The following is a 17946-nucleotide window of genomic DNA, read 5'->3' as shown; positions in this document are numbered from 1 at the left end:
TGTAATGCTATTTCCAGTGACATTAACCACAGGGCACTGACCTCTTCTTGTTCACCTTCCCCATTCCACGAGTGATTGTTGTTTCATTCTCTCCATGGCATATTCTGACCTCCAGCCTCAAAGGTGCCCTTCAGTCATTTCCTCTAATTTTTTTTCACTGTCCCATGGAATAATTCAGGTTGCAAGTGAACTATGGCACTTTTTGCTCCCACCCACCATTAGAGTAAACAAAAAAACTTCTCATGTCAAAGTAAGATGAAGTTGTTCTGGAAGAGAAACATTTTTCTTGAAAAGTCTCTGGCTGATACTAAGGCTGAAATAGGTGAATATCCACTCTGTTTCTTAAGTTCTTTCTCGCTTCTCTAAGCTCAATACCTCTTACTAGCAGAAATTTCAGACACCATAAGCATTTTTCTCCTGATACAAAAGAGAGGTCAGAATCCAGTGTTAGCTTCACTTAACTGTCATGTAAGTTGATGGGAAGCCTCTTATTCCCCCAGCACACAGAATTGCACTTCATGGACATGGTATTTTAGAAAGTATTACGCTAGAATTTGATCCTACCTTGTTTCGGGCCATGTAGAGATGTGCCTTCAGCTTTGAAGGGAAAAGGAGAAGGCACTTAATCAATAGCCCTGTGAGTGATAAGCACATAAAATAGATGAGGTTGACCAGCTTGTATAATCATCAGTAAGACCATATGGCTAATGTATTATTCAGGAAGAAAGATGACCATGGTGGGCATGGCTTTTATGAGGGTCAAGACTGCTTAAGGAGTATCCCCCTGTAGTTAGTTATTAATGTAACCTCTTACCTGGAGCATTCACAGTAAGTTATTAGGATGGGGATGTCAAACTCATTTTAACCGGGGGCCTTGCAGTTGCCTTCAAAGGGCCCAATGTAATTTATACAGTATTTACATTTATACAGTAGTTACATTTATACATTTGTACATGTAACTACTACATTTATACAGTCCTAAAATTACATTCGGTTCTTTGAAGGCAACCACGAGGCTGATGTGGTCCCTGGTTAAAATGAGTTTGACATCCTTGTATTAGGGTGAGGGGGGAAATAACAGCGAACATTTTGGGCTGTGTCCTGAAGAAATCAGAAACAAGATATTTCAACTTCCAAAATCTCCTGTCCAGACCATACACACATGCAAAGTGCTTAAAGATTCTGCAGTAAGACCTTTTTCTTTTATCTTTTTTTTTTTTTTCCACAATGAATACTTCTAGACTAAAGTAATATTATTGCTGTAGAACTTGCATAAAATGAGCTGTAATCTATGGCCAGAACCAATTCTCAAACAACTTCTGCTTCAGCGACCACTGCCAACAACCCCAACAGATCCTTGTCAGGACTAAGCCTGCGTGATTTTAACGTTGTTATTACAGCTGTGCAATGCTGAATGGAGATGAATGCTCAGGATACACTTCTGGCTCCAGCTGTGCTTCTTGAAGTGGTTACTGCTCCCAAACGCACCTGCAACTATTTATCACCTTTCTCGTGCTTCCTCCTCCCATCCATCAGCTGAAGTGCTCATGCAAGTGCTTCCTAGCTCATTGCATTTTGCATGAGCTGGATTGGCAGAAATGTACTTTTGAAACTGTTCGAAGTAACCTGTCTTACTTGTGCTGTAGCACATTAGGGGACAAGTTTGTAAGCAGCTTAATGCAGCATGTTCAGGTAGTTTATGTAAGAGGTGATGACAACCTCCAGCAGAGACCATGACTGAGGCAATACTCTTACTGGACCACTGAGAGAGATGTTTGTTTCTAAAGAGAGGATTAAATACTGCAGATCTATTTAACTGGCTCCCACCAGCAGCAAATCCACGCTGTCCTTTGTAACTGTTGGTGTTTAAACAAATTTAAGTACATAATCATTCCAGTAATCATAGGAAGAGGCAAGGATTCTGATTTTCCTTCGGTATTTATTGAGTGGGGTGACTGTGATCTTACAAGACAACAGTGCTCTTCTAGCATGTGCATCATAGTTGGTATATCACGATAAAAGGTGATATTCCACAACTTAATCTAGACCAGCCTGAGCAAATCAGCCTGTTTCAGACTATAGGCTTTATGTCCTGGAATGGACAAAGACTGTATGTTAAAGTCATCAGAGTGTCTCCTCAAATCTAGGGTGGTGAGCACCAGATGCCATTCAAGGCCCAGAAAAGCCAAATAGAAACTGCCACTTGAATTGCCATTCTCATGGTTACTCTGTCCCTGTGCTGGAGTTTGCGGCGACAGAATTAATGTGGTTCTAAAGGTAATTTGAAAGCATCAAGACAGACGAATTATCACATGAAAATGCAAATGGTGCTTTATCTAGGCTGTTCCACAGCTGCTATGATTCATCATCATTTCTTCATTTGGTGTTTTTTTTTTCTTCTTTTCCAGGTGAGATCTCAATAAAAAGGTGGGGGTGAGAGTGGTAGAGCAGAGCTTCATTTGCCAGAAGAGATTTATGGCTCCTTTTATCCGAACGTAAAACGCCCTTCAACAGGGAAGGAATATTAAACATTTAAAATCACCATCTATCATTCAGCCCTTATCTGGTGGTGACCGCAAATTCCTCACACATATAGTACAGGTAGCTCTGCTTTGTCTCCCACATTATCCCCTGGTTCAGGGGACCAGCATCCTCCATCCAGCTCTCCACAACCATCCTTCCATTCCAGACATGCCAAAATACTTTCTACCTCAGGGACAACGCCAGTGATGTAGAGCAGTATTACACTTCCAGCTTCACTTGGAGCTGCACAAACTCATCCCAGGAGAAGACCTACGATGCTGTTCTCCATATTTTTCCTATGTAAGTTCCTTCATTGGTGGAAGTCATGATTTCTAGGGTTTACACCATTCCACCAACCACACTTTTCTGTCTGGTGGAGAATGTGACCTAAGACCTGCTCACCTTTGCATTGGTTGCATGGTTTCTGATGAGTGTGGGGTACAAGGGAAGGGAAACAAAGTCTCTTCCAAAATAAGGAACCATCAGCTGAGTGTAGCAGATGACAGATGCAGAATAATTAGATGGAGGCACTCCTTCAAACAGTGGAGTTCAACCCTGAAACTTCTTGTCTTAGGATACCATTGTTGCTGAACATCTGTGTAATTCAAAACCAAGCTTAAGAAACTTATGAAATAAAAATCTAGCAGGCGTCATTAAACATGAAAACGCCATTTCTGGTTCATTAAGTCCCAAGTTTTGTTCTTCCAGAAGATAAGAAGACGTACAAAACGACACTACATATCAACCTTACTTCTGTTCCATTGGCCACTAGACATTTTTGGAAACAGGACACAACTCCATGGATTTCTGATCTGAGTGAGAACACCCTATTTTCTACGTACATTCTTGGATGTTTTGTGGTGCCTCCCCAGTCCTGCATGTCTGTGAGTGGGAATTAAGGCTGTGTCATTTCTGAACGATGTTCTGTGGAAACTACCAGAAAACATAAAATCAGATTCCACTGCTTGGGACATGCATAAAATATAAACTTCATAGCCTTATGGGGAATCCAACACTCCTACAAGGGTAAGCAAGACCCTAAGATGTGTCATTGTACCTGGTGCAGATTATTTTGGAGGAAAGATGGGAACCACAGAGAGGTGAAGTCCACTAGGTGAGAAGATGATGGAATTTGTGTCAGCACAAGATCAGCTGTAATGGCATCTACTGGGAATCACTTGCTTTGAAGGCATCAAGAAATGTACCAAGAGTTACCTGATAGCAGCAGGAAAGGTGGCCTGTTGCACACCCTGAGCCAAACTGGCCAAAAAAATCACTTCAGATTTCCTCCATTTCAGCAGTCTTGACCAGGCATTGTCCAGGCAGAAGATGAACCTTGCATGTGCTGCGACATCTTTCCCTAAGCAATTTTGACGCATTTTTACATGCATTTTCCAAGAGATGAAGATGGCACATCAGATTCCAGTGCTCCCAGCACTGCCCCTCTGGTCAGACACTGTGTTGACCCAGGAGCAAAGACTCTTTGGGGAACAACCTCCCAGGAACTGTGTCTCAGGGAGTCATGAAAGTGCAAATGGTTCTCACAGCAGACGGAGTTCTAGATTTCACCCCAAACAGACAACAAATGGAGTTTATGCCATGTCTGCACTAGAATTGTGAGTTTGGGTTGTTCAAGTACAGTGAAGAATGGATTTTTAAGTGTTTCATTTATTCTTCTCGAGATGTTATCCACTAAGCCTGTGAGAACATCAGGTTTTTTGGAGTCTGAAGTTTGAGTGTGGGCAACACCCTCCACACTGATTCCTCCCCTAAACATAAGTGAGACACTATTTAGAGTATGCAACCTGCCCCAAGTGTTACCAAACTTTACTTTTTTTGCCTTTGTGGTCAAATACTATTCACAGAAAGGGCTGTTGGGCATTGGAACAGGCTGCCCAGAGCAGTGGTGGAGGCACCATCCCTGGAGGTGTTTAAAAGATGTTTAGACAAGGTTCTTGGGGAAATGGTTTAGTGCTAGAGTTATAGTTGGACCTGACCAACTGAAATGGTTCTTTGATTGTATGAAATAAGGGAAGCTGGGATAAAACAAAAAGAGTTAATCTCTCACAGACTTCTGATGAGTTGTCACTTAATAATACTGCAAAGCATATTGGGATCAGAAGGCATTGTGCAACATAAATGTTTTCAGTTGGAAGTGAAATGTTGTAACAGAGTCCAGCTGAAGTAGTTACAGTTCCTGAGGACAAGGGTTAGTTAGGCTGAGCCTTCAAGTGTAAGGTCTGCTACTTGTAAGAAGCAATAAAACTATTTAATACAGATTATGCAAAGAAAAAATGATTATTATATAAAAAGATATACCATAGTTCTGTAGAATCATCTTCTGTGTTTGTGTAGGCACGTGTTTGTGTTACTTCAATGGCTATCGTGTATCAAGTACCAATAGAAAAATACAGATAGACTACGATATATCACATAAGTTCGTAGTGTCAGCAAATAAATAACTTATAGGTAGTTTATCTAGACATTGACATTGCAGATTATCTATGATATGCACAGATAAAATGGCAATTATGCATCCATGTCTTCAGATTAGAGTACTGGCCAACTCCTGCACAGGGAATCATTCCAGAGGAGCGATGGGAGCATGACCAGAAAGGAAAGCTTTGCCATTATCTCTGTCCTGCACTGTGTGCGTATCCATATCCAGCACCACTTAGGAACCACTCCAACAAGTGATCATCTTAACAGGGTCAGCACCTTTCCTCTCCAGGACCCTGTAACAAACTTAGCATCAGCTCCTAACTAATTGAATTGGAGCACAATCAACAGTCTAATTGAAGACTCTCTCGCATCCATTTCAAGATCATATTATTTCCCAATTTGCTTTTTGAGCTTCTGTTCACAGATTTAGGAAAAAGGCAAAGGAAAAAGAAAGAAAAAAAAATACTAAGGGGAAAAAGCGGCTTTACTTAGTTGCTATTTTGGTATCAAAAGGAGTCTGCAATGTTGATTAGAGCAAGAGATCATTATCCCTCTTAGGAGCCCAATGAAGGTCGTGTGTTAACCTTCAAATCACTCTGTAACTGGAGGCTGCTTTTTTCTGTTGCTGAGCCACACTAGGAGAAAAAAAAACCACAACACAAACCCAAAGGAAACAAGCCCAGCTCAGCTCCTGTAGACTGGAAAAGCAGAGGAGTGGCAGGGTGGGATTAACTTTGGGTGTTGGTGTCTTTGGTTAAGCAAAGGGAGGCAGGATTTAGGGAGATACAAGTAAACAGGTTTAGATGTTTTATCCATGGAGTGTCTTTTGTGACTGGACAGCAACAGCAACCCTAGGTAAACCTTTAGACAGTTTAAAAACGATGTGACAGATACCAATAACTCATCAGACACTAATGTATGGAGAAGCATTTGTGTATTTACTCAAATAGGAAGACAGTTAGTTTACACTCAACAAACTGCCCATAAAAAGATAATTCAGGTCAATAAATAGGTAGATTCTTGTCTGCAGCACACTGGATGATAATATTGCTCCTTTTTTTGTACAGTAGGTCCCAGGTTTATGTGTAGAAAACACCCCATGGATCTCTAGTGTGTTACCAGTGATCAAGGCTCTGGGCAGCTGGTTAAAAGTTAGAGATGCCTCTCTAGATACACAGTGTGTGATGTCCATCCCATAGTTGTGTTTCTTCGCCCCACAAACCATGATCCTGATCATGTCCCAGGTAGAGGCATCACAAACCAGAAAGGTCTCTTGGTTATGAGAAAGGTAGATATAATACCTCTTCCTTGGACTCCATGGTCAGCAGAGGTGAGAACCACTACGGGAAAGAGATTCTGGCTTCAACATTGCTCAGTCCAGCCTAGAAAAGAACTAGTCTTAGCAAGAAGGATTGAAATGGCCTATTTCTGTGTAACGGTGAAGCTTCTTTCCAAGACACTGGATCCACCTGTTGCCATTCACTTTCCTTCCCTGTGGTGCCGGTGCCCTTGCATTGCTAATCCTCCTTGGACAACTTCTGTTCTAAGTCAATTAATGTGTCAATTTAGCATTCACCTTCTGTTGCATCTTAAATCCTTATAATCCCTGTCCTTGCTTCTACATGTTAAATAAATAAAGCTCACATTTTCTCCTGTCTCTCCCTGCTCCCTGTGCCTGCTGAGAATCAAGCCCTGAGGTGACATCTCCCGGGAAAGACATACAGATACAAATCACTGGGACGGGTAATGTTTGCATGGGAATGACCTCAAACTGAAGACAAGGTGAAAAAAAATCCCTGCAAACAAGGAGAACAGGTTGCTCTTGTCTCTACCCCTCATCTCCTATGGCCATCTCAACTAAAAGCTGAAATATTGCAGTGGGAGAGAGTTTTTTCAGAGACATCACTACATTTGCTGCTGTACCAGGTAAAAGCATTTGGAAAGGTCTGAAATGAGTGGAGCAAATTCAAGTACATCCTGCTAGGTTTTAATAAAAGAAGGTCTATTTCCAGTGTTACGTGAGTCCCACTTTTCTCTGCAGACAATTCCTTTCACTGTGGTACTCTTAATCTGCAGGCTGTGAGGATGTCACACCAAAGAGGAATTCATCCATTTTTTATACTTTTTTTTTAATACAAGACATTCTAATACAAGACGTCTTCCCCAGGCAGAGGTGTAGACAAGGATAAATACAGGGAATTACACTTGCTCACCATGAGTATGGCCAAGAAAAAGTTCATTCACGGGTGGGTAAGAAAACCACTCATTTATTTGTTGAATGACTGCTGCTTTCTTGGCAATAGCAGCTAAAGATGTCAACACACTTTTGGCATACCCCTAATAATTTGTATTTTGCCACCATAACCTCAAATGAGAAAAATTTCTCATTGTTGTTAGAGACTGAGTATAACTGGGGGGGGGGCATACGTATTTTTACACCTCCGTCAGTATCTGTTAGGACCAGCCACTTTGGATCATACAATCATTTTGTTTGGAAGAGACCCTTGAGATTGAGTTCATATATGAAAATATCTGCCACATTAAAGAGAAGATGGGGCTGTGGAGAAGACGACAGCTCAGCATGCTCGGATGACACCTTGGCCCACCTCCCTTCACTGTTGGCCTTTATTCCTACATACTCTGTGTTTTTGTCATGTATAAGATCTTGATGGTACCTGAACGGCATCCATCCTCTACCAAACATCCCATTGGGAAACTAGTTCCCTTAACTGCCCATGGTCATGTCTACACTGGACAGTCTCATTAGCAGAAATTCTGCCCCCAACTCTGTGTCCCTGCTGCACAAAACTGCTATTGATGTGTCTTTTAGCCAAGCCCTTCACTTTAAGTTCTCATTTGTGTTGATGCTCTATAATATTCAAAGGTTTTCAGAAGAGCCATGAAATGATAAGGGTTGAAAGAGAAAAATGACATTAAGAGGTCCAAATGAAACAAATTGACACTGCTCCTTCACCACTGATGGCTGAGATTTATTTCGGTCATGTGGGGAACATGACACACATCTCCACTGGCTCTTGGATCTTGGAAATATGAAGGAATGTCTCTGTCTCCAGCCAGGGGTTGATGCTGGTGCATATACATCCTGATCATTCATCAGAGGGTGCCAGGGCTTGAGGTTTACAGTAGAATACAGCAGGATGTTCTGGCCTAATAGAGGAGCATTAAAATAATATAAACATTACAAATTTAAAAGTAACAAAATAAGTGGCAAAACAATGTTGTAGCAAATTGAAAATAGCTCCATAGAAAGGATTGGCTCTTCCATCAGATGTTGCATGTGGATGATGATACAACTGGCCCAGGGATTATTCTATTTGTATTGACAGAACAACCAGCATCATGGAAATCCTGCTTTATGACTTCAAATATTCTGCATTATTGTGACACAAGTAGTAGAGTGCCTGCCTGGGCAAACGGGAGGAATTGAGTTAGCATACCTGAAGAAAGTTCTTGTAATTCCACCTCTTAAAACACCTTAGTGTGGTCGTCTGAGACCCATAGCCATGTTCTCAGCACTCCGGTGTCTGCAGTGCCTCTGTGTGTGTGTTTATCATCTCCCATATGCCTCCAGCTCCTGTACAAATGTGCTAGAAATGCCCTGAGATATTATTGCTCTGTATCCTCAGTTTCCTGCTGAACTCCACAAATGTGCATCTCAGTGTCATTTCAACCAGTATCAAAAATGATCTAAACCTTGAACCAACAGCTAAGTGACAGAGGAGGAGTAATTGTCTTCCTCGTGTGGATCAGGTCTTCCCAAGATTGTGGAAAAGGAATAGGAGAACTTCACCCTCCCTCTGGAAAGGACAATTATAACTGCTGAAATCTAAAACTCTGATTTTGGGCTGGGCTGCCACCCTCCTCTTCACACTGCTCAACATCCATCTCTCACCCCAGACACTTCAAGCAGTCTTGCTTCTCACGCTGACTCAGGAACATGGGCTTTTCCAATTAACCTGTCAGGAAGAGCAATGTATTATTTTCCACCATTTGAGTCATTTAAAAATCAGCAGATCTCAGTGATCTGCTTGGCATGTTAAACTCTAAGTCAGTGTCGAGGAGGGACGTGATGTTGGCTTCACCGCAGCTTGCAGAGTGGCTGAGATGGTGGAGGGACCTGAGGCTGGAAGAAGATGCTGCATCTGTGAAAGAGGAGGGGGAAAATCACACAGACATGATGCTACAGCCTCGTTAGGGAACTTTGCTATGTTATTATAAAACCATGCCAAGTCTGTCACCGGCAGAGACCCAGTTTGGACATCCATGCTCTGATTCACATGGTCAAAGGCATTGCAAATATTGAATGGTGCTGAATATAATGGGGGCTATACCACCTTGATAACTCAGAGAAATCCATCAATTGATTAATGCTGCTGAACAAAATGGATGCTCTCCTATCTGGTCCTGCTGCCTTTTGACAACATCCTGGTACAGCGAGGACCTGGGCTGGAAGCCTTGGATGCATCCAAAACGTTCACCACCTGCACCATTGCCAGTCTGATGCCCAGGTCATGTTGATGGAGATAAGTCTTCCACTTCAATCCATCTATATTTTTCTTCCAGCACCTTTTAATCCACAACCCAGCCCCCAGTATCAACCATCCTCTGGCCAGCATGTTTGCCCCAGCTAAGTATTTCTAGGCAGAAAAAACACACCTGCTCTTTAAAGCACATGTGAATATCTGGGGACTTGATGGGGGGGAGGGTAGTAAATGGGTTTCTTTGCAGGCTCCTCCTGTGCTCCTGGGGAGATGATGTGGGTTTTTTTGCCTGTCTTCAATCACAGAACAAGAGCTAAGTGTTATTGATCTGAGATCTGGAGGGAATATTTCTGAGCAGTTCACCCTGGCATTAGTCCATCACTTAGCTGGTATTTATTATTCAAGGCTGGCAAGGGATTCCTGGCAGCATGCCCTGGCCAGACAGCAAACTGGTGACGGAGGAGCCGAGTGAGTCAAGGGCAAATGAAGAAGGGAGTGAAGTGAAGAAGGGGAAGAAATTGCAAAGTAGATTTTCCCTTCTCAAATTAACTTAGGTGGTTCCCAAAGTCTCTCTCTGCACAGTTGCCCCTGTGTGCATTGAAAACCCAAAGCAGGATGCACACATGGAGCTTGGCAGATGGTCGGCTTGAGCTAGTTTTTAACTAAAAGTTGAAGTAAAAATGCAGAAAAAAAAAGGACAAGAACAGGACAAGGCTTCACCCATTGAGAAAGCATGAAGGGTGCATGTGATGGAGCAGAGTGGCAGCTGTGTGGACACTTGAAGGGTGGAAAGAGGGTCTTCCTCAGAGCTGGAAGATCTAGGATAATCATGACAGCACCTGTCCCTCTCAGTGAACACTGTCGTTTAGTTTGTTCCCATCAGTTCAGATAGGTTTGTCTTGCTTTATGATTAATAGAAAGACATGCAACCATATTGATTGATCTACCCAGTCCCTTCTGAAGTCTCTTGTCAAAACCATCCTTTAGTCCTTGCTAGGCAGGACTAAGCTAATTTGACATGACCTGATGCAGCAGCTCCTCTTGAAAGCTCATCAGAACAACAGTGCAGCAAATGCAAAGCAGACATTTTGCTTTGCATAAAGAACTAGGGAACAATTGAGTCTCAAGCAAGCCAGGAAGCCTGAGTGATCATCACTGGTGTCCTGGCCAAGGCAAAAATTAGGGAAAACACAGCCTCAACAGCCCAGCTCTGTGTTAATTCCTCATTCCCATCTAATGGCCATCAAAGAGCAAGGTGGTGACTCAGGACAATATCAAGACTCATTCTCTGATTATTTGGGTATAGAAGTTGCAAACTTTCAAAGACAGATCAGATTAAAAAACGAGGTCTGCAATGTCAGTTCCCAACCTACCATCCCTAAGCCAGTTTTACAGGGCACTTTGCACAACTCCTGAGTTTGAGGGATGGCTGAAAGCAGCACAACATGCACCACAGAGCAGACTCAGTGAGGGTATCATGAGGGGCTTGTAGGAAGGGTCAGAGGATCTCCTAGGAGGAAGGAGTTGAGTCTCTGTTTAGCCTAGCCCCAAATGTTATGGCAGGGTTATGGCAAAGCAGGGACAGATCAAACTCTCTGTGAAGTTTTGAGATAATACATAAGAAACAGCTTCTGGAGAGACAGCAGTCTTGGCAGAGTGTTTGAGAAATTGAGCACATGGCACCCCTTTTCCTGGACTAGGCTGTAAACTTGTCTGTGTCTTTCCAGGCAATAATTCTGCCAGTTCAAAAGCTCTTGTAACCTTTGCACTAAGATAATATTGGTATAAAGCGGGGGAAAAACCTCTTAGACTGGAGAGGGACTTTTTACAGGAGCATGTAGTAATAGGACAAGGCGTAATGGCTTTAAACTGAAAGAGGGTAGATTCGTATCAGATACAATGAAGAAATTCTTCACCATGAGGGTGGTGAGACCCTGGCACAGGCTGCCCAGAGAAGCTGTGGACGTCCCATCCCTAGAAGTGTTCAACGCCAAGTTGGACGGGGCTTTGAGCAACCTGGTCCAGTGGAAGGTGCCCCTGCCCATGTCAAGTTCCCTTCCAACTCAAACCATTCCATGATTCCATGGTAGGATTAAACAGCTCTGTCTGCTAGGGTTCAATGAATTCTGTTACTGATCGCTAGGTTCATCATTGCCACAGTGGACTGGAATGTTTGCTTGGTTTTCCTCTAGCTAAAAATTACATTAAGTTAAAGTGGGACAATAAGAATAATAACAATAATAATCACAATAATATATATATAAATTTTTAAAAAGTCAGCATTCCAGCTCTCTCAGTCCAGTACTCACTGATTTTTACAAGAGAACTGAGTTTTCACTTCTGATTCTTTGTGTTCCTTCCTCCTAAATGTTTCAGTACTCCTCCAAAATGTTCATAGCAAAACTTGGGCAAAAAAATCTCCCTGTTTGGCTTCCACCTTAGAAACAGTATTTGATTTCTTCAGCTCACTGCTCTGATATCTCAAATCTGAAAATGGGCTCATTACAAATGTTGTAAAATGCTGTATAAGAAACTCTCCAGTTGCTGCTGAAAGAAAACAGAATTGAGTAAACAGACAAAAAACAGTGACAACAGCAACAAAAATAAAAAGTTCTATCCAGGCTCCTAAGCTGTTAATCTGTTAGATAAAGGTTATACCCAGAAGATCCGGCTGCTCTTCTCTTTGAGGTACAGCAAAGGGCTCCCTGATCTTTCACATCAGTTATTCTGTGGATACAAGGTGTAGAGAACAAGGCTGGAAAAATCAGAGAGAAAATCCAGTGATGGATGCCTGTTTCCATGAGCTGCAAAGGCATTTTTTCTCAAGAATTGTACAATGTTGCTATATTCCACCTCATCGCTGCTGCCTTTCATGAAATGGGGGCCATGGAAATGAAGCGATCAGTGTGGCTTGATAATTAAGATGGCAGATAATGTGAGCATGGTAGGTTTGGGCTAAAAGGTATATTTCAATTATTAGTGTCCAATTAAATATTGAATAAGTTCCATTATTGTAGGAGGATTTTCTGTCTCTCAGGGAGTCTCAAAAGAGTTAATTAGAGAGCTTGCACACTTGTAGGCATGGTGTGTATGTGCCTCCACACTCTTCAGTGCTGCTACGGATCACAGTGCAAGAATGCAGGTATTTTCCACCTTGCAAGCCAGAAACAGGATTTTTCTGTGTTCTTTAAACTATTGTCAGTCTGTCTTCAACCACATGGAAGTTGACATAAATTGCAAAACAGATAGCTGATCACATGTTCCTGTGGCTGGAGTAACTGGTTAATTTAAATCAAGTATGTACAAGTCCCTGCCAACCTGTAGCCAGAGCAGTGACCGTATCCTGACATTGGTAAGAACATGTCCATCAGTGACTCTTCCATGGCTGGACATGGGTCTTGTTGTCAATCTCAGTCACCTTATTGTGAGTTCAACTCCCAGGATGCCATTGATGAGCTTTTCAACATCTATGGCAATGTGACTGGGTGTGTTTATCGAGGAAAGGATCGCAGCCCTATCCCTTGGTTGTTCATGCAGTTCAATTGTTGACCCGCTCCCTGATTTTTGGCTCATGCAAAATTTCCCATTCCTAGACATCAAACAGGTAAAAATTCAAGAGACAGTACAGTTGGGGACCATTCTCAGTAAGTTACTTTGATGCAGAGTAGCCTTGTTATTAGGGATAAGCGTTCAACACCATTGGTGCAAGCCATGCCATACCAGTAGCAAGGGTGTAGGACAGTGCCTGGACGTTGTGTGTGCTAAAATAGATGTAGCTTGTGATTTTAAGTCAGTTTTTGGCAGTATGTTGCAGATGGGCATAATTAGCCAAATAGAGGTACTCAGGACCTAGCACACCAGTCCAGACCCACGACCTGCAAGCATTTAAGGGTAGACTATAAGTTTAACATCAGAGGGAAGAAAAGCAACCCAGCATGTCATCTGGAAAATGGCGCAATCCTCTTATTTGGTGGGGAAGAGGATGACACGACCCCAGCTGGCAATCAATTAGCACGTGGCATCCATCAGGCTGATGTGAAAGCAAGCTACAAATGGAGTGCTTGTCATTAAGAGAAGACACATGGAAGAGTGAGACATGGGGAATAGTCCATGGGGGAATATTCCTGAGGCAGCCCCATCTAGCAAATAGGATTACTGGCAATGATGAGATAATTTACTAAGAAGTCATGTCAGATTTAAGTAACCCTACTAGATGACAAGGGAATGCTGGGGAGAAGGGGGGTGAGAGGTCCCAGCATAATCTCTGCAATGGGAAACTGGATGGGCAGGGGTGGTGATTACAGTCTTTTGGAGTGAAATTATTTCTGTCATCTTCTGGGAACCCCTAGGTTTTACAAACAACATTTCAGGATGAAACCGAATTTACCTCCAACAGATATTTTGCCTGTATTTTTAAGCCTTCTGTCATGCCACAGCCCATCTGTAATACATTCATCCTCAGAGAAAAATCCATCCCAGGGGAACCAACACAAAATGCAGCCAAGTCCCACAGACAGCAGTGGTAGGAAAAGGATCTAAATCCAAATCTCTGGCTATGACAGTCACTATGTGACCAGACAGCCTCTCCAACATTCAGGAACCCTCACATGGAGATGAGCCAGCAAAATCTGCCCTGTTTAAATCCACATCAGAAAAGCTGTGCTCATAGCGAGGCTGGCCTAAAATTAGAGTCATTCCAGTTTCTTCAGCGGTAGTGTAGAGGACTTACATTGTGAGTAGTTTAAAACTCCTACAAGACTGGATAAATTTCTAACTTCTCCCATAAATATATTGGCAAATAAAAACTGTCCTTTGACCTTAGTGCTTTCCGAAGGAAATTAATCTTTGTTTTAGTGAGAAACAAAGCTAAAAACAGTCTGAACCATGAAGTTATTACTGCAGTTCCCGACATTTAGCGTTGTTTTTGTTACACAGATGCACAACTCGCAATGACAAAGCATTCATCTCTTGATTCACACCAGCACAAACCAGATCACGTTTTTGATGACAGACTTTTCAAATGTTTTGGGAGCTCTCTGAAAGAAAGATGATAATAATTAGATTAATCACACTAATTATTAATGATGGCTGTTGCAGTGTGTTTTATCTCGAACAGAAAAATGAAGTGATGTATAAACCTGCTGCAATGCAGTCTGATTCTGTTCTTAGCTCTGTCCTTGCTTAGGAGAATCCACCACAGGTAAGATGGTGATGGTCAGAGCCAGCTGATGTGAATCAGGCTACCATCACCTTGTAAAGAAGTGTCATAATTAAGCCATCTCACTGTTTTCTCTGTATGTTGCAGACAAAGCCATTTCTTGGTCTTCCTTTATACTACGTTATACTGTACAGGCATAATACAAAAAAGATTGTCCATACCCCATAATAAAATAAAAAGATGCAAAAACAAGCACTTGAAACCAAATTCCCAAGCCCATCTCTTTCTCAATATCTCATTCATAGGAAAACTTCATATACTGATTTTTTTATTTCTTTATCAGACTTGTTGTTCTAGGAACAGAGACTGTCTTTCAGAGGAAGAGAACAAATTGATACCATTTAAAATTATTATCCATCCATGACCAACCTAATTTAAAGTGCTATGAATCTGAATAGTGGTTTCCCCAGTGGAAAAGATGCAAACCAAAAATTTGGCTCTTTTTGTTTGTTTGTTTGTGTTGGATTTCTTCACTGATCCTGCTTTTGTTTTCTTTTGTTTTTAACAATACACAGACATTACTGCATCTTCTGGGTGAAGGCAGCTCACCAGCTGTCTCTGTTTATTGATTTGTTTATCTTCATTTACCGTTACAGAAAAAAACAGGGAGCGCATTTTGTGTCCTTCCTGTGACCAGAAACAAGCAGAAGGAATTCCAGGCATGTGCATCTTGATGGAGAAAAAGACCTTGAAGAACATGAGAGGGACAGCTTTTGAACACCTGGTGACCATACCATTTCAGTTGCAAAATTGCAACCAGAATAGAAATCCTGTGGCTGCATCACAGTGGTAGAACCAACAGAGAAGTGGGAGAAGTCAACTCATTGTCATCATAAAGTATGATGGTTGCAAAATTAGTTTACCCCTTACAAGCCACCTGAGAATCCACATGGGAGTGAGCACATCCCAGTGGTCACAACACCAGGAAAGATTTGGCTGGAGATTTTACCTCCTGAGACGCTGGCATTGCTCGAACTGAGGGTGCAGGTGCTTGGGGAAATGGTGCTTCCTGAACCCAGAACTGTGATGGAATGATTTGTTTCATCTAAAAAAAAGGATGATTTTCCCTCTGTCCCCCAGATTCTGATGTCTATCTGTATGTTCTCCTGCCCTCCTGAGAAAGACACACCTCTGATGTGGTGTCATAGGAAGCAACGTGCAGGGGTACACAGTCCATCAGGATCATCAAGAAGCTGCTGTGCAGGGGGAATGGTCCATCTTCCTGCTCATGTTTTAAGGTTTCTCTTCTATAATGCTACACAAATCAGTGCTTCTATCTGATCTTTTCCAGGTAATCTGCTTTCTGTCTGCAGTTTCATACTGATCATGCCGACCAGAAGAACAAGCTGGGGCAGCCAACTGCCTTCCTGGGCTGGCTTACTCATGCCACTCTGTCCTTCAGACTGAGTGCAATGAAAACATCAGTGCAACCCTTGAAGACTCAAAATCTGAGGACTGAAATACTTCTGATGGCTTCGACCATGAGTTCCTGTTGAAACTGCAGCAAGAGAACTCTGCTGAAAGGAGAAAATCCCTTGGAAGCGAAGAGGAAGCTTGTCGATATTAGGAAACCACAGCCATTAACGTCAATCATAATGATGGATACTGTCAGGGAAGAGGGGGAAGGAGCAGTCAGCGATGGCTTGGGGACCTGAAACAGATCAACATGTCACTGGGATAGCGGTAGTTCCCGCACTTTAACACTGGCTGGAGCAAAGCTGGGAGCCATTAATTGACTTTTAGCTCTAACTGTAGTCCTGATGTCTTTTAGATGTCAATTAACCGCCAGTAATAAGTGGCTAATTGTGTAAGGTGGTCTTTCAAATGAGATGTAAGGCAGAGACCCAACCACTCTGTGGTCATTAAGGGCCCTTCTGCATTTTGCTCAAGAGCACAAAATGCAGAGGGAAGGATTTTCTGACCGTTTTCCAGTGTCCATCATTACATTACACCCTATGTCTGCATTAAATAATTTTTTAATGTGGCTATACCTTTGTTATAGCTTTTATATCGTGCTTCTATCTGTCAGGGGTGCATAGAGTCATTTTATTGTAACAACATTAAAAAGTCAAGGCAGACATATCTCACAGGTGCATATTATGGGGTCTAACACAAGAGCTGTCTTTCAGTAGAGGATAAAGCAAGAAACAAAGCTGACAGCTCCTTCCATAAACTGCGGAGTCACTGAAATCAGCTTTTGCAGAGAACAGCTGCTCCTGCTTGGATGATCCAAGAGCTAAACAAGCCCAGGGCTGGAGCTTTCCCCCAGAGAAGGGCATGATTGCGTCTATGTTGTCAATGTCAATTGTCAAGCATTAATGACACATAGGCACCCACTGTTTTGGGGTTACAGGAACCCCTACATGAGCTATCTGCTGTCTAATAGGAACTAAGGTTGTACTGCTGCCTTTCCATTAGGAAGACACTGAAAGGTGTATCTGTCTCCTACCTGGGTCTTTCATGCCATTAAATTGATAAGAAAGTTATATATTTGAGACATCTTCATCCTATTGAACATAACTGACAGAAGTGGGGACAGAAACAAATCAGAAATAGGTACCCTTGGACTGCATGGCTACAAAGGAACCTTAAGAGCCTCAGAAGGATCATGCTGCTTCAGTCTCTCAGAAATCATGTCCTGTCCCTTGCAAAACTATAAATAGCTTTTACTTTTCCAGAAGCCACTTGAGATCTCTGATCATCCTTGTTTACTCTACATAGACCTATTTTCCATTCAATTGTCTCCCATTTGGGATGAGACCAAAACTGTAAACAGCACCCAGAACCTGGAGATATCCTGAGACAAAGATCTTCCATCTTTCCTTCTCTCTGTCGTGATTTGACTTGTTTGATTCAACCCATATGAACATGTTTGGATGGGGTGCAATGAAAGAAAACCATCACCATCCCTGGTTGCGTGGGGTGCATGTGGGGGGTCACCAAGGCAGGAGCTCCTCAGGAACCCTTGCATCCCACAGTGGTCATCTCATAAATGACAATGGTGATTCCAGAATCTGCTTCTTTACCAATTCCTCTTACTTTCTCCTCTTCTATCTGTTGTATGAATTAGCCCCCTGTGCAAATCAAAACATTGTCTGAAATCGTCATCCATTGCCAACAATATTTTTCTGAAGACTCTCCCTCTGCTGCTTTCTCTGGCAACCAATGCACTTATTGGAGGAAAATCTGTGTACAGTTCCCTCTTGCCACCCTCAAGGATTTATACTGCCAAGGAGATCAGATGATGGGATGCTGGAGTCA

The sequence above is a fragment of the Patagioenas fasciata genome, chromosome 1 (genome assembly GCF_037038585.1).
Source record: "Patagioenas fasciata isolate bPatFas1 chromosome 1, bPatFas1.hap1, whole genome shotgun sequence".
Classification (NCBI taxonomy): domain Eukaryota; kingdom Metazoa; phylum Chordata; class Aves; order Columbiformes; family Columbidae; genus Patagioenas; species Patagioenas fasciata.
Note: the sequence above shows the minus strand (reverse complement) of the source record.